At 41.8% G+C, this 25,533-nt stretch overlaps 1 long non-coding RNA gene and 1 pseudogene across 1 annotated transcript; both read left to right on the top strand.

Moving 5' to 3' along the window:
- LOC117079594 overlaps positions 1-24,925 on the top strand; it is a 72,486-nt pseudogene extending 47,561 nt beyond the window's left edge.
- LOC117079368 lies at positions 485-10,889 on the top strand. The gene is made up of 4 exons (XR_004435397.1): positions 485-580; positions 4,192-4,307; positions 9,730-9,782; positions 10,295-10,889. It is a non-coding gene; the product is annotated as an uncharacterized LOC117079368 (long non-coding RNA).
- Positions 24,926-25,533: the final 608 nt, after the last annotated feature.

Here is a 25,533-nt window from a genome sequence, read left to right on the forward strand (position 1 = left end):
GAATTGGAAGAGATTTGGTTGAGAGGTTTACTCATAATTAGAATATAATCGATTTAGGGTACAATATATGGGGTAGCACTTTTAGAGGAATATGCTCAAGGTGTTATATTACTTTAGGGTGGAAGTTTAATTATTGTATTTATTATATAAAATGGAGGCTTGATTTGGGGGGATTTTAAGATTTTTAGGAAAATTACATCATCAAGGGGTAGCTGTTGGGATATTCATGATTAAAATACTATTTTTGGGCTCTGACTGGGTTGTATTTTAGTGTCTTGTTTTTGGGTTTGGCAAGGGTGCATTTACCTTGGTTGATGGTAAAGTCAGAGATGGGGAGGAGGAGTTTGCAAATTTAATCGGAAATGGTTCTTGAAAGTGAGCATGCGTGCATAAGCATACGTACGTGAGTATACGTGTCTATTAATTGTTATGTCCCTCAAGCATTAATTAATTCACAACTTATTGTTATTATGCCAGCCCGGAATATTCAATTTAAGCTCAGCTTCTACAATTGATTTGTCAGGAATCAAATCCGAGTTCGTCTACAGCTGATTCGGCAGGTACCAGGGCTTCCGCAATGGTGAGTGATAGCATCCCCCAAAGTTAAACATACCAAATGTATGACAGTGCTCCTGTGACTGGTTAATAGGGTGGTAGTCATTAGTCCATTGAGATGTCTTATTTAAGGGGAATGTTTGGGCGATTTTAGTTTTATGGCCCTGAAGTAAGAACCAAATGCCAGGTATAGTTTCAAAATAGTCACCCCTAAGTGTTATGGGCCCACAGCAAGGAGGTTAGTACTACCGAGCAGGATGATGATTTCACAAAGGTTGGTTGATTAAGAGATCAGAATTTGGTAGGGGATATCTGTGTTGACAAAGGATTTCTTGACTGAAATGCGCTATGTCCAATGAACGAAGTATGCACTATGTAATATTAAGGATATCTAGTATGGGTCAATATTTGCAAGGATTAGGCTTGTATAGTCAATAAAAGTAGGTGTACCATAGTTGATTAAGGGAATATTAATACATGCTTATATGTATGAGCACTGGATTTGTAATGTATCCTCATATATCATTGTACTATGTATAAGTAAACAATTATAGTACTATATATTACTCATTGGTACTAACAGTAATGCACAAAGTACATAAAAGCACTAATGTATTAGTGCTAGTTGATTAATACTGACATAGCAGTTAAAATATGTGCTGTGAAAAAATTCAGGGAGTAGTTTAATCCAAATTTCAGCTTTGGGCATTGATGGTGAAGTGGAAATGCTTTTTCCCTGAGTTGTCCTGGGGAGGGGATTCTCCATTTCTCGTTTACAAGACCAGAGTATTGAATTATACTGCAAGAACATTTTCATTTGAGTAATTTATTTTCAATTAGGGTAGTGAGCAGTATAAGGGTGAGGATGGTAGAGAAGTACATGATAGATGCTGTCTGTCTGATGGCAATAAAAGGTTATTGGACTGGCTGCCCTCCGATTCACGCGAGTGTAAGCAGGTCAGCCACTAGGGTTCATAATAGGCATCGACTTAATGGCCAGAATATTATGCTTTGTTGTTTAGACTTGTGAAATATGGGAATAACTGCTAGAATGAGAATGGATAATACAAAGACCAATATGCTTCCTAGTTTGTTAGGAATAGATTATAAGATTGCATATGCAAACAAAAAGTACCACTCTGGCTTAATGTAGGGTAGGGTACTGAGGGGGTTGGCTAAAGGGTAATTATCTGGGTTGCTCAGGAGGTCAGGTGAAAATAGTATTACAGTTATTAGAAGGAGGAGAAGAAAAATTAAACCTAGAATATCATTGGTTGTACAGTAGGTGTGGAAAGTGATTTTGTCAGGATCTGATGAAACCCCTGACGGGTTGTTAGATTCTGTTGCATGTGAGAATAAAAGAAGAACAGTTGCGAGCACTGTAATGATGAAGGGTAGGATGAAATGGAAGGCGAAAAATCATGTGAGGGTAGCTTTGTCAACTGAGAATCTGCCTCAGATTCATTGTACAATGTCAGTTCCAATATATGAGATGGCTGATAGTAGATTTGTAATTACTGTTGGGCCTCAGAATGATATTTGGCCTCATGTGAGCATGTGGCCCATGAATGCTGTTGTTATAGTCATGAATAGGCGGATAATGCCAATATTTCAGGTTTCAAGGAATGGAAATGAACCATAGTGTAAGCCTCAACTAACATGTAAGAAGAGGCGGATGAAAAATATTGAAGCACCTTTGGCATGAAAATAGCAGCTTTAGTTTACATCTAGGCTGATATGAGCGACTGAAGAAAAGGCAGTTGAGGTGTCTGATGTATAGTGCATAGCCAAAAATAATCCTGTGATGATCTGGAGAATTAGGCAGGCACTAAGAAGAGAGTCAAAGTTTCATCATGTAGAAATGTTAGATGGTGTAGGAAGATCAATAAATTAGTAGCTAGTAACTTTTGTTAGTGGATATGTTTTGCGGGTATTGGTCATTAGTGTTCTTACAAATGAAGTAGAAGGATGGTTTTTCATATCATTAGTCATTTTTATAGTTCATGTGGGAATAATGGCATATACTTTATTTTTATTAAGTATTCTCTGGTTATAGGGTTTGTAGGTTTTTCTTTGAAACTTACTCTTATTTATGGAGTCCTAGGGCTAATTGTTAGGGATGCTGTGGGTTGTGATATAGTGTTGAATTTTGGTGGGGATTTCATGGAGTTAACAGTCTTTTTGATTTATTTGGACGGTATGATGTTTGTTTTTGGTTATACTGTGGCTATGACTATTGAGGAATATCCTGAAATATGAGGGTCAAGTATTGACATTTGAGGGGCTTCTTTATTAGGATTATTAATAGAGTTGATGTTGGTTTGATGAATAGTTGAGTATGATGAGGTGGTATTCACGTTTGATTTTAATAGTGTAAAGAGTTGTATCATTTTTTAGCATGGGGGAAGTTATTGCCTGAGGATTATGTGGGTATGGCTGCCTCATTCAGGAGATGAAGGTCTAGTACTCAGGTGTTGAGACTTTTTGGCTTAAATTCCTTCCCATGGGTGCACAGTGACATATAGCCGAGTTAGAATTGTAATAATGTGACTCTTCTGCCTGGACCCCGCCAACAGGGGATATTATCACATATATCTGGGCCTATAAGCTAGGTTATTTGTCTCTCCTGCCTCTGTCCCCAGAGGACACTGTGTAATATCGTTCGACTTAACATCTAGGGTAATGTGACCCTTCTCTCCTGCCTGGGTCCTGCTCACCAAAGAAATTGTGACATACCACTGATTGCAAAACCTAAATGATGTGACTGTCCTTCATTACTACATATTGCAGAGCCCAGCACCTAGGTGGAGTGACTCTCCTCTTTTTCTTCTTCCCTATCTATGGTGGGCTTGGTGACATACTTTGATACTGTACCCAGGTGATGTGACTCTTCTGATTAGGCCCAGCCTACAAATGAGATTGTACTGTATCACTGGCTGAGCACCCAGGTGATGTGACTCTCTTGCCTTGTCCCTGCTCACAGGTGAAATCGTAACATACACCTGGGTTAAGCACACATGCACAATAATAACTCTCATATCTGGACCCAGAAAGTAGAGATAATTGACACTCATAGCCAGTCTCGCGGCCATGGGTAAAGTCCTCAGTTTTTCACTTGTAAAAAGTTCACGAAGGATTATAACACTCAGGTATAGCATATAAAGCCTTAATGGTAGAGAGTGTCATAACAGAGACCAGCAACTAGGTGAAAATGTGACTCTTCTATGCACTCCTGGCTGACACGATTGTCATGCTCACGCATGAACAGGGCCTAGGAATGAGGTACTAAATCTCACACATAAAAAGCAGTCAGAAGTTGAAATAATTACTCTCATACGTGGATCTGATTCACAGATGGATTGGTAATATTTGAACCATGATTTAGCACATCTGTGGTGATGTGAGTTGTTTATTGGAACACAATCTTCAAGTGGGATTGGGGCAATTATACATGGATCTTGCTCATTGTTGAGACTGTGACTCCTTTACTCCCACCCAAACCACAGAAAGTGTTGACTCACATACAGGAAACTAGGATTTGTGTGGGATATGAAACTTATTTCCCAGTCTTTCTGAGAGTGTGATTGGGGCAGTTAACATTGCCCAGCACATGGATAATTTGACTCTCTTTTCTAGGCCCAGACCACAGAGAAAATTGCCCGAATGTGAAACAAGCAGCTAAGCAATATGTAACACCTTCCTTGGCTCTGTCTAAAAGAGCACTTTTATATATCACTGGGATCATCACCCAGGTAATGTGAGTTATTTGCCTAAAACCTGCCTACAAAGAGAATTGTGTCTTAAATCTAGGTCCATCACATAAGTGATGTCACTCCCTTCTACTGCCTTAGCCCTGCACTTACAGTGCACTGTGACACACAACTGGGCACTTCACACAGGCAATGTGATTCTCCTTTTTGGGTTCTGCCAATAGGAAGCATTGTAGCATATCACTTGGCTCAGCACCTATATGATGTTTCTTTGCTTTTGACTGGGCCCTGACCACGGGATATTGTGACATACTGCTACGTTCAGCACAAATGTGAGATCACTCTCCAGACTTGGTACTGTACAGAACAGACATTGTGACATATATGTCGGCAAATTGCCTAGAAGTGAATCCCCTCTCCTGCCTAAGTCCTTCCCACAGAGAGGGGTTTGATATGTCACTGAAACCAGCATCCAGGTGATGTGACTCTTCTGCCAGGGTCCTGCCCACAGGTGGATTGTGACATCTCACTGGACCTGCACCCACATAGGGGATGTAACTTCCTTGCCTTCTCTCTGGCCACGGGTGACATTGCTCCATATACCTGAGACCCTAACAAAAGCCTAATTACAACTCATATGCCTGGAGCCAGGACATGCTCAGGATGGTTTATTCTTAAACCTTTCCAAAAGTGTACTAGTAACATATACCTTTGCTCAGTTCCTAAATGATTTAAAAATTCTACCTGGGTATAGCCCACAAATCAGATTTTGACAGATACATGAGACAAGCACCTTGGTGATTTGACTGTGCTATATTAACAATGTCCTCAGAGGGGATTGTAACATATTTCTGGACTCATCATCTAGGTTACATGACTCTCATCTCCTGCCTGTACCCTGCTTCCTTTGGTAATTGTAGCATTTCTAAGCGCTGTATCCAAACGATATAACTCTCTTGCCTGGGCCCTGTCAACAAGAGGCGTTGCGACATATTTTGGGGCCCATCATTTAGGTGATAAGACTCTCCTCTCCTGCTTGGATACTGCCCACAAGGGACATTGTGCCACAGAGCTGGACCAAGCACACAAGTTACGAGACATTTCTGACAGGACCCTGCCTACAAAGAGAATATTGGAATATTTCTGGCCCAGCATTTAGGTGATGTGGCTGTTCTGTCTGCTTCATAACCACAGAGGGAATTGTAACATATACCTAGGCATGGGTCACAGACATGATAATGATTCTCACATGTGGACTCAGCCAATAGAGGATATTTTGACTCTTATAACTAGGTTTAGGGACATGTGTGATATCCTAGATCACCTTCTTATAAAAAGGTTACAAAAAATTACAACACTCTCACATATTTTACAAAGTCTTTGGGTTATACAGACAGAGTCAAAGTAGGGCTCAGCACACAGGCGAAATTGTGAGTCTTGTATGCACAACTAGCTGACAGTAATCACTGTCATTATTGCACATGGATGAAGTGAACTGTCACACATGAAAACAGGACATGTGTGGTATTATAAATCTCATTTTTGGAATTTTCTGACAGCATGATTGTGATATAAATCTTTTCCAAGCACCTGTGTAATTTGACTCTACAGACTTGTTCCAGCCCATATATGGGATTGTAATGTCTATCTAGGCCAACCTCCAGGTGATGTGACTCTCCTGCCGGGCCCCTTCTCTCACTAAGCATTGTGACATATCACTGGATCTAGTACTCAGGTGATGTTACATTCTTGCCTGCACCATGCCCACCACAATTATTGTAACATATTTCTGTGCCCACCTCATAGGTGATGTAACTCTCCTCTCTGGAATGGGTCCTGCACAAAGGAATGATAGTAACATATTGCAAAGCCAGGCACACAGGTGAGGGTACTCTTGCCAGAGCCATGCCCAAAGGAGTACATTTTGATGTACCTCTCAGCCTGTCTCCTAGGTGATGTGACTCTTTTGCCTGGGCCCTGCCAGCCTGGAGAGTGACATATTTCTAGGCCAGGCACACAGGTGATGGTGCTCTTTTGCCAGGGCTTTGCTTCATAGAGGACATTGTGACATATCCCTGGGCCTGTCTCCTAGGTGAAGTGACTCCCTCCTTGGGACCCACCCACATGGAGCATTGTGGCATAAGAGAGAATCAGCATCTAGGTGATATAACTCTCTTGCCTGGGTGCTGTGCTAAGAGAGCCTTGTGACATATCTCAACACCCAGCATTCAAATGTATGGCCCTTCTACCCAGTTTCTGCCCACATATTAAATTGTGACATATTTCTAGGGAAGCATCTAGGTGATATGACTCTCCTCGTCTGCCTGAGCTCTGCCTACTGGGGACATGGGAATCCCATGACCTAAGTGATATCTGTGATATCTGTGATCCCATGACCTAAGTGATATGACTCTCGTCCTCTGCCTGGGCCTTGAAAATGGTGGGATTGTGACATATTGCTGAGCCCAGCATTTAGGTCACGTGACTCTACTCTTTTTTGTGAACCATGCCCACAAAGGGAAATTTTGATCTATTGCACCCAGATGATGTTACTCTTCGGCTAGAGTCCTGAAAAAAGAGGGAATTATTGCAAACTAGTGGGCCCAGCCCCCTGATGATGCTACGGTCCTTCCTGTGCCAGAGCCATAGACAGTATTTTGACATAATTTCGGCCCATTCTGTAGCTGCTTTGGTTCTCATCCCTTGGCTAAGTTTTTCCACATTTGGAATTGGGTCATATTGCTGGGTCCTGCAACTAGTTAATGTGATACCCCTTTCTAGGTTCTGCCTAGAGAGGGCATTGTGACATGTTACTTGACACATCACCTAAGTGTTGTTACTCTTTTCCTAATTTTTTGCCCAAAAATGGAATTATGACATATACCTTTCTTCAGTTCATAGCCATGATGTTCCAACTTATATTGGGATTCAGCCAGTAGAAGATATTTTGCCTATCATCCCTAAGCTTAGGGCAACAAGTAAAATCCTGGGTTTCATATTTGTACAAAGCTCACAGAAGTTCACAACACTTACTCATATTGTATAAACTCCTTGGGTGGTACAGAGAGTTTCATAACAAGGCCCAGCAAAAAGTTAAGATTGTGACTCTCAATTACAAACCCAAGTGAAGGTAAAAGTTGTCACCATCCCACGTTTACAAAGCCCACTGTTGAAGTGCTAATAGGTGAAAACAGTACAAAGATGGAATTGTGACTCTCATATGGGGATCTGACCACAGGTGCGATCATGACTCATTTCTCCACCCAGCTCACAGGCATAAAATGGGTCTCATTCTTAAACTCAGCTTAAATGAGAGATGCTGACTGTCATACCTGGGTTTAAGGCAATATATAAAGTTGTGAGTCCATATGAGCGTGTGGGCCTCAGAGTAGTTTGCAACTCTCATACATGCCATATAAAGCCCCTGGATGTTGTAGAGGCTTTCGTATGATTACCTAATATGCATGCCATTGTGACTCTCATATAAACACCAAACTATCAGTTAAAGGTGTCACCCTCAAAGATGAGGAGATTATGTCATATCACTGGGCCTAGTACCCAGGTGTTAAAACTTTTCCTTTAATTGGATTATAAATCATGCCACTATAAAGACACATGCACATGTATGTTTATTGTGGCACTATTCACAAAAGCAAAGACTTGGAATCAACCCAGATGCCCATCAATGACAGACTGGATTGAGAAAATGTAGCACATATACACCATGAAATACTACGCAGCCATAAAAAAGGATAAGTTCATGTCCTTTGTAGGGACATGGATGCAGCTGGAAACCATCATTCTCAGCAAACTATTGCAAGAACAGAAAACCAAACACTGCATGTTCTCACTCATAGGTGGGAATTGAACAATGAGAACACTTGGACACAGGAAGGGGAACCTCACACTGTTGTGGGGTGGGGGCAGGGGGGAGGAATAACATTAGGAGATATACCTAATGTAAATGACGAGTTAATGGGTGAAGTTCACCAACATGGCACATCTATACATATGTAACAAACCTGCACGTTGTGCACATGTACCCTAGAACTTAAAGTATAATAAAAAAGAAAACAAAAAACTTTTCCTTTAATTGTATCCCATGTGTGCATTGTGACATATCCTTAGGTCAGAATCATAATAATGTGACTCTTCTGCCTCGGCCCTGCCGACAAGGGATATTATCACATACCTCTGAACCTATCAGCTAGGTGATTTGTCTATTTTTCCTGTGCTTGCCCCCAAGGAACATTGTGACATTGCTGGACGTAGCATCTAGGAAATGTGACTCTCCTTTCCTGCCTAGGCTCTGCCCACTAGAGGAATTGTGACATACCGCTGAGTGCAAAACCTAGGTAATGCAACTCTCCTGTATGTTCTGGAGTCTGCCAAAAGAGGGATTATTATGTATTGCTGAGCCCAGCAGCTGGGTGGTGTGACTCTCCCCTTTTTCTTCAACCCTGTCTACAGCGGACATGGTGCCATATTACTTGAGTCTGTACCCAGGTGATGTGACTCTTCTGACTTGCCCTGGCTGCAAAGGAGATTATAACAGATCCTTAGCTCAGAATCCAGATGATGAGACTCTTTTGCCTTGTTTCTGCCCATGGGTGAAATTGTGACATAAGGAGAGAGATTTTGACTCTCATAGCCAGTCTTCTATCAATAAGTAAAGTAATAGGTCTCCTAATTGTATAAAGTTCACAGAGGATTATTACACTCAGGCACATCACATAAATCCTGAGTGGTACAGAGTGTCATACCAGGGAAGAGCAACCAGGTGCAGTTGTGACTCTTGGATGGACACCTAACTGACATGATTGTCATTCTTTCACAAGAACACGTACAAATAAGGTACTAAATGTCACACAAAAGAGCAGTCAAGGCCGGGCACTGTGGCTCATGCCTGTAATCCCAGCTCTTTGGGAGGCCGAGGCGGGTGGATCATCTGAAGTCAGGAGTTCGAGGCCAGCATGACAAATACAGTGAAACCCAGTCTACTAAAAACACAAAAATTGGCTTGGCATCATTATGTTTGCCTGTAGTCCTAGCTACTTGGGAGGCTGAGGCAGAAGAATCACTTGAACCCAGGAGACGAGGGTTGCAGTGAGCTGAGATCGTGCCACTGCACTCCAGCTTGAGTGCTGGAGGGATGATCCAACTCAAAAAAAAAACAGTACTCAAAGATTGAAATTGTTCCTCTAATACATGGATCTAACCCATGGGTATTTTGGTGATGCATGATTCAGCACACCTGTGAGGCTGTGACTCCCCTACTGGAACACAGTCTTCAAGTGGATTTTGCCCATTGATGAGATTGGACCCCACTCACAGGAGGTGTTACTCATATGCACAAAGCCAGGACTTACGTGGGACTGTGAAACTTATTTCTGAATATTTTCTAATGTGTGATTAGGATGTAAAAGTTAGCCCATCTCCTGAATAATTTGATTCTCTATTTTAGGCCATGACCACAAATGAAATTGTGACATACTTGGACCATACACCTAAGCAAAGGTGACTGGGCCCACTACCAAAGGGCACTTTTACATATCACTGGGACGAGAACCTAAGTGATGTGAATTATTTGTCTGTTCCCTGCCTATAAAAAGCATTGTGGCTTATATCTAAGTCCATCATGTAAGTGATGTGACTCCCTTCTACAGCCTTGGCCTTGCACTTATGGTGCATGGTTACACATAACTGGTTACTGCACCCAGGTGATGTGACACTCCATTTTGGGTTCTGCCAACAGGAAGCTTTGTAAATGTTACTTGGCTCAGCACCTAGGTGATATTTCTCCTCTCTTGCCTTGCCCTGACCACAGGGGAGATTGTGACATATTGCTAAACCCAGCTCCAAGGTGAGGTCACTTTCACACCTTGGTCCTGCACATAGCAGTCATTGTGACATGTATCTAGGTCAGTTGCTTAAGTGAAGTGAGTCTCCTCACCTTCCCAAGCCCTGTCCAGGGGGAATTTTGATATATCACAAAAACCAGCATCCCGTTGATACAACTTTTCTTCCAGGGTCCTGCCAACAGTAAAGATTGTGACATCTCACTTGACAAGCACCAACCCAGGTGATGTGACCTTCCTGCTTGCTCTCTGCCCACAGGTGATATTGTGCCATACACCTAAGACCAGATAAGAGGACTAATCATAACTCTTAAACCTGGAGCCTGATCATATGCAAGATGGTGTCCCCATTCCTGGAACTTTCCACCAGTGTTATTGTGACATATACCTTTTCCTAGCTCTTGAGTGATTTAATAATCCTGCCTAGGTGTAGCCCACACATGAGATTTGGACATTTACCTCAACTGAGAACTTTGGTGATTTGACTCTCCTGTCTTAACAACATCCTCAGGAAGGATTGTTATATGTTTCTGGACCCATCATCAAGGTTACCTGACTCTCCTCTCCTGCCCGGACCCTGCTTCCACTGGGGACTGTAGCATTTCTAAGCTCTGCATCCAAATGATATGACTCTTTTGCCTGGTCCTTTCAACAGGAAATGTTGTGACATAAATCTGGGCCTATCATTTTGGTGATATGAGTCTCCTCTTCTGTCTGGACACTGCCCACAAGGAGCATTTTGTCATACAGTTGGACGCAGCCCCAAAGTTATGTGACTTTTCTGCCAGGAACTTTCCTACAAGGAGAATATTGGAAAATTCTGGCTCAGCATTTAGGTGACATGGCTGTCGTGCCTGTTTCATTACCACAGAGTAAATTGTGACACATACCTTAGCACAGCTCACAGGCATGATAATGACCCTTATATGTGGACCCCATATGACAGTCATTACTCCAAAAGGAGTAATTTTGACTTTCATAACTTGCTTTAGAAACATGACTGATTAAATCTCTTTCTGGTAAAAGAAAGGTCATAGAAGATTATAACAGCTTTGTATATTTTATAAAGCCCTTGGCTTGTACACAGAGTGTCATAACAGAACCCAGCAGAAAGGTGAAATTGTGAGTCACATGTGCACACCCAGCCGACAGTGAGAACTACCACTGTCTCACATATATGAAGCCAACTGTCACTCATAAAAACAGAATATTTGTCGTGTTGTACATCTCATCCCGGGAATTTTCTGCCAGTCTGATTGTGATATAAATCTTTGCTAAGCATCTGTGTGATTTGACTCTCCAGACTGGTTAGAGCCAGCATATATTATTGTGATATCTACCTGGGCTGGGCCAACCTCTAGGTGATGTGACTCTCCTGCCTGGGCCCTGCTCTCAGTGATAATCATGAAATATCACTATATCCAGCACCCAGGTCATGTTACATTTTTGCCTGAGCCATGCCCACAGAAATCACTGTGACATATCACTGTGTCCACCACTTAGGTAACATAACTCTCCTCATAGAATGTGCCCTGCACACAGTGAGAGATAGTGACATAGGGCTGGGCTAGGCACACAGGTGGCAGTACTCTTTTGCTAGGGCCATGTCCTAAAGAGGGCATTGTGACATATCACTGGGCCTATCACAGGTGATGTTGCTCTCCGGCTTGAGTCCTACTTACCTGAATAGTGACGTATTACTAGACTAGGCACACAGGTGATGGTACTCTTTTGTCAGGGCCATGCCTCAAGGAGGACATTGTAACATGTCTTTGGGCCTATCACCTAGGTGATGTGACTCCCTGCTTGAACCCTGCACACATGGAGCAATGTGACATAAGGATAGAACCTGCACCTATTTGTTGTAACTCTCTTCACATGTTAGATTGTGTCACATACCTAGGGAAGCACGTAGGTGATAGGTCCCTGCCAACAGTGGATATTATCACATATCTCTGGGTTTATAAGCTGGGTGATTTGTGTCTCCTTCCTGTGCCCTGTCCCCAGAAGACCTTGTGAGGTGTCATTTGGATTAACATCTAGGTAATGTGACGCTACATTCCTGCCTGGGTCCTGCTCACCAAAGAATTTGTGACTTACCGCTGATTGCAAAACCTAAATGATGTGACTGTCCTTCATATTTTAGACTCTGCCAAGAGAGGGGATTATTACATATTGCAGATCCCAGCACCTAGGTGGAGTGACTCTCATCTTTTTCTTCTACTCTGTATATAGTGTGCTTGGTGACATACTATTTGAGGCTGTACCCAGGTGATGTGACTCTTCTGACTAGACCCAGCCTACAAATGAGATTATACTGTACCACTGGCTCAGCACCCAGGTGATGTGACTCTCCTACCTTGTCCCTGCTCACACATAAAATTGTGAAATATACGTGGGTTAAGCACACATGCACAATAACTCTCATACCTGGACCCAGCCAGTAGAGATTTTTGACTCTCATAGTCAGTCTCAGCCATTGGTAAAGTCCTGGGTTTTTCACTTGTGTAAAGTTCACAAAGGATTATAACACTCAGGTATAGCATATGAAGCCTTAATGGTACAGAGTGTCATAACAGAGACCAGCAATGACATAAGAGTGCAACTCTTGTGTGCACAACTATCTGACACGATTACCATTCTCACACATGAATAGGACCTAGGAATAAGGTCTAAATGTCACACATAAAAAGTGGTCAAAGGTTGAAATAATTACTCTCATACATGGATCTGATTCACAGGTGGTTTGGTAACATCGAACCATGATTCAGCACACCGGTGGTGCTGTGTCTCCCCTATTGGAACACAATCTTCAAGTGGGATTTTGGATCTTATACATGGATCTTGCCATGTATCTTGATGAGATTGTGACTCCTCTACTTAAACTCAACTCATAGAAAGAGTTGACTCACATACACGAAACCAGAACTTGTGTGGGATGTGAAACTTATTTCTGAACATTTCTGAAAGTGAGATTGGGACAGGTAACTTTGCCCAGCACATGAATAATCTGATACTCTTTTTTAGGCTCAGACCACAGATGAAATTGTGCAATATGTGGAACAAACACCTAAGCAATATATAACAGCTTCCTTGGCTCTGTCTACAAAGGGCACTTTTATATATCACTGGGACCATCACCCAGGTGATATGAATTATCTTCCTGAAACCTGCCTACAAAGAGAATTGTGTCTTATGTCTAGGTCCCTCATGTAAGTGATGTGAATCCCTTCTACTGCCTTGGCCCTGCACTTATAGTGCATTGTGACACATAACAAGGTACTGCACACAGGCAATGTGATTCTCCTTTTTGGGTTCTGCCAAGAGGAAGCATTGTAATACATCACTTGGCTCAGTACCAAGGTGATGTTTCTTTGCTTTTTCCTGGGCCCTGATGACAGGGCGGTTGTGATATATTGCTGGGCCCAATGAAAATTTGGGGTCACTCTCCAGCCGTGGTACTGCACATAAGCACCATTGTGACATATATCTAGGCCAATTGCCTAGGTGAAGTGAGTTTCCTCTCTCGCCAAAGTCCCGCCAACAGAGGGGGTTTTGATATGTCACTGAAATCAGCATTCCGGTGATGTGACTCTTCTGCCACGGTCCTGCCTACTAGGTAGATTGTGACATTTCACTGGACCTGCACCCATGTAGGTGATGTGACTTTCATGCCTTCTCACTGGTCACAGGTGATGTTGTGCCATATAACTGAGACCATAACAAAAGCCTAATAACAAGTCATACGTCTGGAGCCCAGATGTGTGCAGGATGGTGAGTCTTATTGTTCAATTTTTCTACAAATGTAATTTTGACATATACCTCTGCCCAGCTCCTGAGTTAATTATTCTGCCTTAGTATCGCCCACAAATGAGAGTTTGACAAATAACAGGGCCAAGCACCTTGGTGATTTGACTGTGCTATCTTAACAATGTCCTCTGGAGGGATTGTAACATATTTCTGGACTCATCATCTAGATTACATGACTCTCCCCTCCTGCCTGTGCCCTGATTCCTTGGTAACTGTAGCATTTCTAAGCACTGCATCCAAATGATATGACTCGCTTGCCTGGGCCCTGTCAACAGGAGGCATTGTGACATATTTTGGGGCCCACCATTTAGGTGATATGACTCTCCTCTCCTGCCTGGACACTGCCCACAAGGGACATTGTGCCACAGCAATGAACCTAGCACACAAGTGATATGACGTTTCTCACAGGTCTGCCTAAAAAGAAGATATTGGAATATTGCTGGCCCAGCATTTAGGTGATGTGGCTGTCCTGTCTGCTTCATAACCACAGAGGGAATTGTAACATATACCTAGGCATGGCTCACAGGCATGATAATGACTCTCATATGTGAACTCAGTCAATAGAGGATATTTTGACTTTTATAACCAGATTTATATACATGCATGATGTCCTGGATCACATTCCTGTACAAAAGTCACAAAAGATTACAACACTCACACATATTTTACAAAGTCTTTGGGTAATACAGACAGAGTCAAAGCAGGGCTCAGCACACACATGAAATTGTTAGTTGTGTATCCAGACCCAGCTGACAGTAAGGACTGTCATCATCTCACATGAATGAAGCTTACTATCACACATGAAAACAAAACAAGTGTGGTATTGTCAATCTCATATTTGGAATTTTCTGACAGTGTGATTGTGATATAAGTTTTTTCCAAGCACCTGTGTAATTTGACTCTACAGAGTTTTTCCAGCACATATATGGGATTGTGATGTCTACCTAGGCCAATCTCAAGGTGATGTGACTCTCCTGCCTGAGCCCTTCTCTCAGTAAGAATTGTGACATATCACTGGATCTAGCACACAGGTGATGTTACATTCTTGCCTGTGCCATGCCCACTAAAATTATTGTGACATATTTCTATGTCCACCTCGTAGGTGATATAACCCTCCTCCCTGGAATGAGCCCCGCACAAAGGAAGGGCAGTAACATATTGCAAGCCCAGGCACACAGGTGAGGGTGCTCTTTTGCCAGAGTCACGGACAAAAGAGGCCATTTTGACATATCTCTGGGCCTATCACCTAGGGTATGTGGCTCTCCTGCTTGGGCCCTGCCAACCTGGAGCGTGACATATTTCTAGGCCAGGCACACAGGTGGTGGTACTCTTTTGACAGGGCTATGCTCCATAGAGGACATTATGACATATCTCTGGGCCTATCACCTAAGTGAAGTGACTCTCTCCTTGGGCCCCACCCACAAAGAGCATTGTGACATAAACAGAGAACCTGTACCTAGATGATGTAACTCTCTTGTCTGGGTGCTGTCCTAAGAGAGCCTTTTGACATATCTCAGGACTCAGCGCCCAAGTGATGTGGCTCTTCTGCCACATTTCTTCCCACATGTTGCTCTGTGACATATTCCTAGGAAAACAGCTAGGTGATATGACTCTCCTCATCTGCCTGAGCCATGTCTACTGGGGACACTGGGACATCTCTGTGCCCATGATTTAAGTGATGTGACTCTCTTTTTCTGCCTGGGCCTTCACTATAGGAAGATTTTGACACATTGCTAAGCACTCAGAATATGTGACTCTCCTCTTTTTCCCAAATCATGCCCATCAAAAAGGAATTTTGACCTATTGTTGTGCCCAGCACCCAGATGATGTTACTATTTTGCCTGGGTTCTGCATCAAGTGGAAATTATGGCATATTTCATATTGCTGGGCCCAGCACCCTTATGTTATAACTCTCCTGCCTGTGCTGGAGCCACCGAAAATATTTTGACATATCTTGGGCCCATTGTGTAGGTGTTTTGGCTCTCATAACTTGGCTGGGTTTTTTCCACATGTGGGATGGTGTCATATTGCTGGGTCCAGCATCCAGTTAATGTGACCCAATTTCCTATACTGCCTAGTTTTTTGCCCACAAATGGAATTATGACATACACCACGTTTCAGTTCCAACTCATGATGATTATACTTATATTGGGATTCAGCCAATAGAAGATATTTTGCCTCTCATCATTAAGCTTAGGTCGATAGGTAAAGTCCTGAGTTCCGTATTTGTACCAAGCTCACAGAAGTTAACAACGCTAACCTATATTGTACAAAGTCTTTCTTAGTAGAGAGATTCATAACAGGGGCAGCCAAAAGTTCAGATTGAAACTCTTCATTACACACCCAGGTGAAATTAAAAGTTGTCACCATCCCACATTTACAAAGCCCACTGTTGAGGCCCTGAGTCTAACAAGGGAATACAGCACAAAGTTTTAATTGTGAATTTTATATGTGGGTCTGGACACAGGCAGAATGGTGACTCATTTCTGGACCCAGCCCACAGTTATAATAATGGGTCTTCTCCCTTAACCCTGCCTGTAGGGGAGATGTTGACTATCAAACCTAGGTTTAGGGTAATACGTACAATTGTGAGTCCATATGAGCTTGTAGGCCTCAGAGAGATTTGCAATTCTCATGCAGGCTTTATAATGCCCTTGGATGTTGTAGAGAGTGTAATGTATTGGCCCAAAACACAAGTGAGATTGTGACTCTAATATACATGCTCAGCTAAAAGTTAAAGGTGTCACTCTTAAAGATGAGGAGATTGTGTCATGTCACTGGGCCTAGTACCCAGGTGTTGAGATTTTTTGGCTCAAATTCCTTTCCACGGGTACATTTTTACATATTGCTGGGTCAGAATCATAATAATGTGACACTTCTGCCTGGGCCCTGTCAATAGGGGATATTATCACATATTTCTGAGCCTATTAGCTAAATGATGTGTTTCTCCTGCCAGTGCCCTGCCCACAAGGAACACTGTGACATATCGCTAGGTATAGCATTCAGGTAATGTGACTCTCCTCTCCTGCCTGGATTCTGCCCACTGAAGAAATTGTGACATAACACTGAGTGCAAAACCTAGGTAATGTGACTTTCCTATTTGTCCTGGACTCTGCCAAAAGAGAGCGTTATAACATATTGCTGAGTCCAACACCTAGTTGTGGGGTTCAATCAGGCTTGTGTGAAAAATATTAAAGATAGTTATAGTAATATCCAGAAACCTTCCTGGAAGGCCGAGAAGTTTGCATAGCTTTAGTAAGGGTTATGGCTGAAGGCAACCTGATCCTTACCTTAAGTAAATAGCTTAAAGTGAGTAACAAGGAATGTAGAGTAGTTTATCTAATTAACTTGTTTTCCTAAGACTCACCTTTGTTTCACCCTAGGTGCTTAATTGCTTTCTACCCAGGAGGTCCACAATGTCAATTGCCCTCTAGTGATATTGATTCAAGCCTTTGTCAATTAAACATTCCTGAATAAATGTGAGTCTCACTGGCTAGTCAGGGCTGCAGATGTTTACAGCACTCTGTATGGAGTCTGTAAGTGACCCAGATGCTCAGTAGAACTAGCAAAGCAGAATATCTGTGTGTCAGTATACTTTATTCCTCCGTCGTTGAGTCAGGGTCTGCGGGACAGACCTTCCACCTAAGGGGTGTGACTATCCAATATTTTTTCAACCCTGTGTTCAATGGGCATGATGACATGTTATTTGAGACTGTATCCAGGTGATGTGACTCTTCTGACAGGGTCCTGCCTACAGAAAAGATCATAATGTATCCCTGGCTTGTGACCCAGATGATGCGACTCTTCTATCTTGTCTCTGTCCAAAGGTGAAATTGTGACATATACCTGGATTCAGCTCATATGCACAGTAATAACTCATGTACCTAGACCCAGCCAGGGGATATATTTTGACTCACATAGCCATTCTTATGGCCACGGGTAAAGTCCTAGCTCTCCCACCTATAAGAATTCACAGAAAACTATGCTACTCAGGCATATCATATAAAGCTTGAGTGGTACAACGAGTGTCATAACAGCCACCAGCAACCAGGTGCTATTGCGATTCTTAGATGCACATCCAACTGACATGATAGTCATTCTCATATATGAACAGAGCCTACGAATGAGGTACTTAATCTCACACACATAAGCAGTTGAAGCGTGAAGTGGCTACTCTCATACATTAATCTGATCCACAGGTGGTTTGGTGACATTTGAATCATGATTCAGCAAACCTGTGTTGCTTTTACTCCCCTACTGGAACACAATCAAGTGGGATTGGGATTGGGGCTCTTATACATGGATCTTGCCTATTGTTGAGATTGTGACTCCTGTATTTTGACCCAACTCATAGGAGGTGTTATCTCTCACACCTGAAGCCAGGACTTTTGTCAGACTGTGAAACTTATTTCTGAACATTTTTGAGTGTGTGATTGAGAAGCACGACTTTGCCCAGCATCCGAGTGTTTTGACTCTTCTTTCTAGGCCGAGCACAGTTGAAATTGTGACATACGTACACCAAGCAACCAAGCAATGTGTAATACCTCATTTGGCAATGCAGTCGAGGGCACTTTTACATATCACTGAGACCAGTGTCCAGCTGATGTGAAATATTGGCCTGAACCCTGCCTACAAAAGCATTGTGGCTTTTATCTAGCTCCATTACATAAGTGATGTGACTTCCTTCTACTGCCTTGGGCCTGCACTTATGGTGAATTGTGCCACAAAATTGGGCACAACAACCAGGTTACGTGACCCCTTTTTTTTGGTGGGGGGACGGTCTGTCAATAGGAAGCTTTGTAATGTATCACTTGGCTCAGCACCTAGAAAATGTTTCTTCTCTCTTGCCTGGGCCCTGACCAGCAGAGAGATTGTGACATATTGCTGAACCCACCATCAAGATGAAGTCACTCTCCTGCTTTGATCTTGTACACAGGGACCTTTGTGACATATATACAGGCCAATTGCCTAGGTAAAGTTTTTCTCCTCTCCTGCCTAAGCCCTGCCCATGGGGAGGATTTAGATATATCACTGAAACCAGCACCCAGGTGATATGACTCTTTCTCCAGAGTCTTATGACATTTCACTGGACCAGCACCCACTCAGGTGACGTGACTTTCCTTTCTTCTCCCTGCCCACAGGTGATGTTGTGCCACATACCTGAGACCAGATCAATGGCCTAATAATGACTCTTTTACCTAGAGCCAGGACATGTACAGGATGGTCCTGTATCTCTGAACCTTCCACAGGTGTTATTGCCACATATTCCTTTTCCAGCTCCTGGATTTAATAATCCAGCCTAGTTATAGCCCACAGATGATATTTTGACATATACTTGGGTCAAGAACCTTGGTGATATGACTCTCATGTCTTAGAGTGTCCTCAGAAGGGATCATAACATATATCTGGACCCATCGTCTAGGTTATGTAACTCTTTTCTCCTGCCTGAACCCTGCTTCCAGTGAAGCATTTCTAAGTGCTGCATCCGAATGACATGACTTTCTTGCCTGGGCCCTTTCACCAGGAGGCATGGTGACATATCTCTGGGTCCATCATTTAGGTGATATGACTCTCCTGTCCTGCCTGGACACTCTCCACAAGGGGCATTATGCCATAGAGCTGGGGCTAGCAACAAAGTTTTGTGAATTTTCTGTTAGGGCCCTGCCTACAAAGAGAATTTTGGAATATTACTGGCTTAGAATTTTAGCAATGTGGTGGTTCTGCCTGTTTAGTAACCACAGAGGAGATGGTGAAATATATCTAGGCACAGCTAACAGGCATGATAATGACTCTTACATGTGGACCCAGCAAATAGGAGAAATTTTGACTTTTATAACTAGGCTTATGGACATGAGTGATGTCCAGGATTTCCTTCTTGTAAGAAGGTCACAGAAGATTACAACACTCACAATTATTTTGTAACACCTTTGGGTTGTATAGGGAGTGTCACAACAGTGCCTAACACACAGAGGAAATTGTGACTGTCATATGCACACCCAGCTGACAGTAAAGACTTTCACAATCACAGATGGATGAAGGCAACTGTCCTACATGAAAACAGGACATGTGTGGTATTGTACATCTAAAACCTAGAATTTTATTCCATCGTGACTGTGATATAAATCATTGCCAAGCACCTGCATGATTTCACTCTTCAGACTGGTTCTATTCTACATATGGGATTTTTATATCTACCTGTGGCAACCTTGAAGTGTTGTGACTTCTCTGCCTGGACCATGCTCTCAGTAAGAATTGTGACATCACTGGATCCAGCATCCAGGTGATGTTACATTTTTGCCTGCACCATGCCTGCAGACATAACTGTGACGTATCATTGTGTCCATCAGTTAGAAGATGTAACTCTCTATGGAATGAGCCCTGTACACAGGGCAAAATAATGATGTATTCCTAGGCCAGACATACTCTTTTGCCAGGGCCAGGCCCAAAAGAGGGCATTTTGACATATTACAGGTCCTATCATGTAGGTGACATGGCTCTTCTGCTTGGGGCTTGCCCGCTTGAGTAGTGACATATTGCTAGGCCAGGCACAAAGGTGATGGTACTCTTTTGCCAGGGCCATGCTTTCAGGAAGGCTTTATGACATATCTCTGGGTCCATCACCTAGGTGATGTGACTTCCTGCTTGGCCCTGCCCACATGGAGCATTGTGACATAAGAGTAAAACCTGCACCTCGGTGATGTAACTCTCTTGCCTGAATCCTTTTCTAAGGGGGACTTACGAATATCTCAGTATGCAGGACCAGGTGATGTGGCTCTTCAGCATGGTTTCTGCCCACATAATGAATTGTGACATATATGTAAATATGCACCTAAGTGATATGACTCTCTTTTTGTGCCTGATCCCTGCGTGCTGGTGACATTAGGCCATATCTCTGAGCCCATGACCTAAACGATAAGACTCTCTTATTCTGTCTGGGCCTTTACAATGGGATGATTGTGATATATTGATGAGCCCAGCACTTAGGTAATGCGACTCTTGTCTTGTTGCTGAACAATGGCCACGAATAGAACTTTTATCATATTTTAGGGCCCAGCACCTGGATAATGTTACTCTTCTCACTAGGTTGTGCATAAAGGTGGAATTGTGGCATAGTGCTTGACCCAGTACCCTAATTATGTGACTCTCCTGCATGTGCCTGAGCTACAGAAGGTATTTTGACATAACTTTGGCGCATTTTGTAGGTGTTTTAGCTTCATCACTTTATTGGGTTTCTTCTACATGTGGTTGTATCATATTGCTGGCTCCAGCCCCCAGTTAATATGACCCTCTTTCCTAGGCACTGCTTAGAGAGGGCATTGAGACATATTGCTTGACACACCACCTAAGTGATGTTAACCTTCTGCCTAGTTTTCTGCCCACAAATGGGATTATGGCAAATATCTTGCTTCAGTTCAAAGGCATGATGATCAAGCTTCTATTGCGGTTCAGCCAATAGGAGATATTATGCCTCTCACCACTAGGTTTAGGTCAATAGCTAAAGTCCTTCATTGCATATTTGTACAAAGCTCACCGGAGTTTATGACACTAACTCATATCATAAAAACTTATTGGGTGGTACAGAGTTTCATAACAGAGCCCAGCAAAATGTTAAGATTGTGACTCTCCACTACATACTCAGTTGAAAGCAAAAGTTGTTACCATCCTACATTTACAATGCCCATTGTCGAGGTCCTGAGTCTAACAAGTGAATACAGCACAAAGCTGGAATTGTGACTTTCATAAGTGGATGTGCCCACAGGTGAGATGATGACTCATTTTCTGACCCAGCTCACAGGCATAATAATGGTCTCATCCCTGAAACCAGCCTATTGGAGAGCTGTTGACTGTCATACCTGGGATTAGGGCAATATGTAAGATCATGAGTCCATATAAGCATGTAGGCCTCAGAGAGGTTTGCAACTCTCATGCATGTTGTATCAAGTTCTCAGATGTTGTAGAGAGTGTCATACAATGGCCAGCACACACGTGATATTGCGACTCTCATATACACAACTAGCTAACTGTTAATAGTGCCACCCTTAACGATGAGGAGATTGTTTCATATCCCTTGGCCTAGTACCCCGGTGTTGAGACATTTTTGTTTAAATTTCTTTCCGTAAGGGCATTGTTACATATCACTGGGTCAGAATCATGATAATCTGACTCTTCTGCCTGGGCCCTGCAAATGGGATATTTTCATATATGTCCAGGCCTATTGGCTAGTTGCTATATCTCTGCTGCCAGTGCCCTGCTCATAGGGGACACAGTGACATATCACTAGATACAGCATCTATGTAATGTGGCTCTCCTCTCCTGTCTGGATCCTGCCACTGAAGAAATTGTGAGATACCACTGAGTGCAAAACCTAGGTGACATGACTTTCCTCTCTGTCCTGGACTCTGCCAAGAGAGGGAATTATTACATATTGCTGAGCCCAGCACCCAGGTCGTGTGATTCTCTTTTTTTCTTTAAACCTTTCTACATAGGGTACGGTGACATATTACTTGAGGCTATACCCAAGTAATGTGGCTCTTCTGCCTGGTTTCTGCCCACATGTTAGATTGTGACATATAACTAGGGAAGCACCTTGGTGATATGACTCTCCTTTTCTACCTGGACCCTGCCTACTGTGGACACTGGGATATATCTCTGAGTCCATGACCTAAGTGAAGTGACTCTCTTTTTCTGCCTCATCTTTACATTTGGGGGATTATGACATATTGCTGAGACCAGCACTCAGGTTATTTGACTCTCCTTTTTTTCTCAAACCATGCCCACAAACAGAAATTTTGACCTATTGCATGGTCCAGCAAGCAGATAATGTTACTGTTTTGCCTGGGTCCTGCATATAGAGAGGATTATGGCGTATTGCTGGGCCCAGCATCCTGATAATGTGACTCTCATGCCTGTGCCAGAGCCGAAGAAGTATTTTGACATATCCTGGGTCCATTATATGGGTGTTTTGGCCATATAATGTTTGGCTAGTGGCTCAGGCCTGGAGAACCTGCCCAGTGGGTATGTACAGGGGTATAACCTCCTGCTTTGCTGGAGTTGTAGCTACTTTTTCTGAGAAGCCTTGAAAGCCAGAGTATCTACGGCTCTTGAATCTCTGCACAGGCCTGAGCAGCTCCTCTTCTCAGACTCCATGTAGCTCTATGTGTTCAACTGAAGGCCTTGGTGAAGTGGGTTCATGAGGGTATCTCCTCACCTCAGGGTTGCAAAGATCTGTGGGAGAATCGTGGGTTCCCAGGGTCTACATGCACTCACTGCTTTACTGGTTGGGGAGGTTCCCTTGGCTCCATGTTGTTCCCAGGTGGCCTGTTGTCCTGCCTTGCTTTACTCCATTCTCCATAACTTAAGTTGTTTTTTTTTTAAATTAGTCCCAATGGAAGTAGCTGGAAGTTTCATTCGAAACTGCTGTATTTATGCACACCTTGTATTCCTCTTTATGAGAACTACGCAGTCTAGCTGCTTTCAGTCAGCAAACTTGATCACTTTCTTCTAAAAGGAGTCTACTTTTTTATATTAAAAGAATTTAATATATTTTCAAACGCAAATATTAGTGTAATTTACCTCTTAACATTTGATACTGTGTCTTCATTTCTAGAATTCATGGGAAAGAACATGGTCAATGGTTGTCACACCAGAGTTATGAGAGGTTCTTCTATATTAGATGGACAGATTTATATACTTTCTTACAGAAGATTTAGAAAACTGAAATCTAAGATACATGAAGACATTCTAAGTGGAAAGGCCACTTAGTGGTTGATTTACAACAGTATCATAGGTGACACGATGCTAGGAGAGTGGAAAGTGATCAAGATAATATTCTGCATATAGTAAGAGAAGCAATTTAAATTGTATAAGGAAATTACCTTTTGCAAATTAAGGTAATTAAAATACAGTGAATTTCAAAATGCCTTTTTAATGACAAAGTGTGAACTCAATTTGTTTTAATAAGCCAAAATTGTTGCTATTGTGTTAAGGCTATTTTACTTGGAATGTGTATCTTGCAACTGATGTTAACTTACCCCATCTTAACCAAGGTTGTAGGTAACAGATGGTAACAATATACTATTGGGTGACAGTGGAATAACTTCTGTAATGATTCCTTTGTCAGTGGTGTTTAACTTAAATGATTTAGACAATATGCTTCCTACAACTTACGTTTTTGTTTTTATTGTAACTACAGGTTATTATGATGGTTGTAATGAAGATTGTATGAGTGTAATGCAACTATATGATTCTGAATTCTAAGCAACTATTTACAAAATTTTACTCTATTATATTTGTTGAACATATGACTTCTCTGGTCTGCTAAACATATACAGACTTTTACCTTTGATTTACATGGATTTAAATATGCAGATGCATCACTGTAAAATAAACTTTAGGTGTAACAGATTTATACAGAAATTAGTCATATTTGTTTATGGTTGTGTACCAACTTGAGAAGAAAAGAAAAATACTAGAATGAGAGATTATTTTACCAGTGTTGATAACTCACCAGCAAACCAGAAAATTCAAAGATTTTGAAAGCAAACTTATTTTCTCTGTTTTGTATTATATTTATTTTTACCTACCCTGCTGTTCTGGGCTCTCAGAAGTATACTTCTGGCAGACATTACTGGAAGGTAAAAGTGAGAAACAAGCCTAAATCAAAACTGATTGTGTACAAGGCTATCCTCTTAGGAACTGGCAGGATCAGTCTTCAGTTCCAGGTAGATTTGGGGCAATTGGTTGATGTATAAAGAGTGGTTATGCTGCATCAGGTCCTAAAAAACCCCGGGTTTTGCCCATAACAAAACACAGTAAGACTGGTAGTTTTTTGGACTATGACTTAGGTGATTTAAAAATAATAATAATATAAACGATAGGTTTGTTCTGTATATTTTTAATGATTCTTTTACAAGAGCCTTTTGGCCTTATTTCTATACTGAAGCAGATTCTGAATGTCTTAAAATCTCTTTATTATGTTCTACTAGTAAATGAATCTAGTTTTTGTTGGCATTTAGCAAGTACATTTAATCTCATTTCTAAAATCTTACATTTTACTACTGAAGAACAGAATAAATTTTTTTTCTCCTAAATTTTTGGCACCTATAAAAACATGTTCATAATGTTACTTTCATAGATACTATGAATATTAATTGTCAAGTGTGTTAATTTCTGAGATAAAATATTTGAGAATTATATTGCCCAATATGTCCAATAAAATGTTTTTAAGTTGCCTATTTAAAAAAATCTGTCAATTTTGAATTGTATACCTAGCTAAAATTTTTTAACATTGAGGATAAGCTGTAAAATAATTCATACAAATAATATAAACTAAGTTTACTTAAATTATTTACTTATTTAAGAAATCTAATGACATTTTAGATAAATTGCTCTCGCCTGTTACTGTTTGTTTAGCATATTGTTTTTTAAGATTTTGCCTCTAAAACAGGTAACAGTTTGAACAAAAAAATCCCACAATTTGATGACTGGCATGAAAATAAATTTCACAAAAATAAAAGGTTTATATAATTACCTGATTAAAATAATGTAAAGGATAAAAATGTTAATATTTATTTTTTACACATTATTGGGCAAAAGTAACC

Source organism: Trachypithecus francoisi, unplaced genomic scaffold (assembly GCF_009764315.1).
Source record: "Trachypithecus francoisi isolate TF-2019V2 unplaced genomic scaffold, Tfra_2.0 Lachesis_group7, whole genome shotgun sequence".
In the NCBI taxonomy this organism is placed as follows: domain Eukaryota; kingdom Metazoa; phylum Chordata; class Mammalia; order Primates; family Cercopithecidae; genus Trachypithecus; species Trachypithecus francoisi.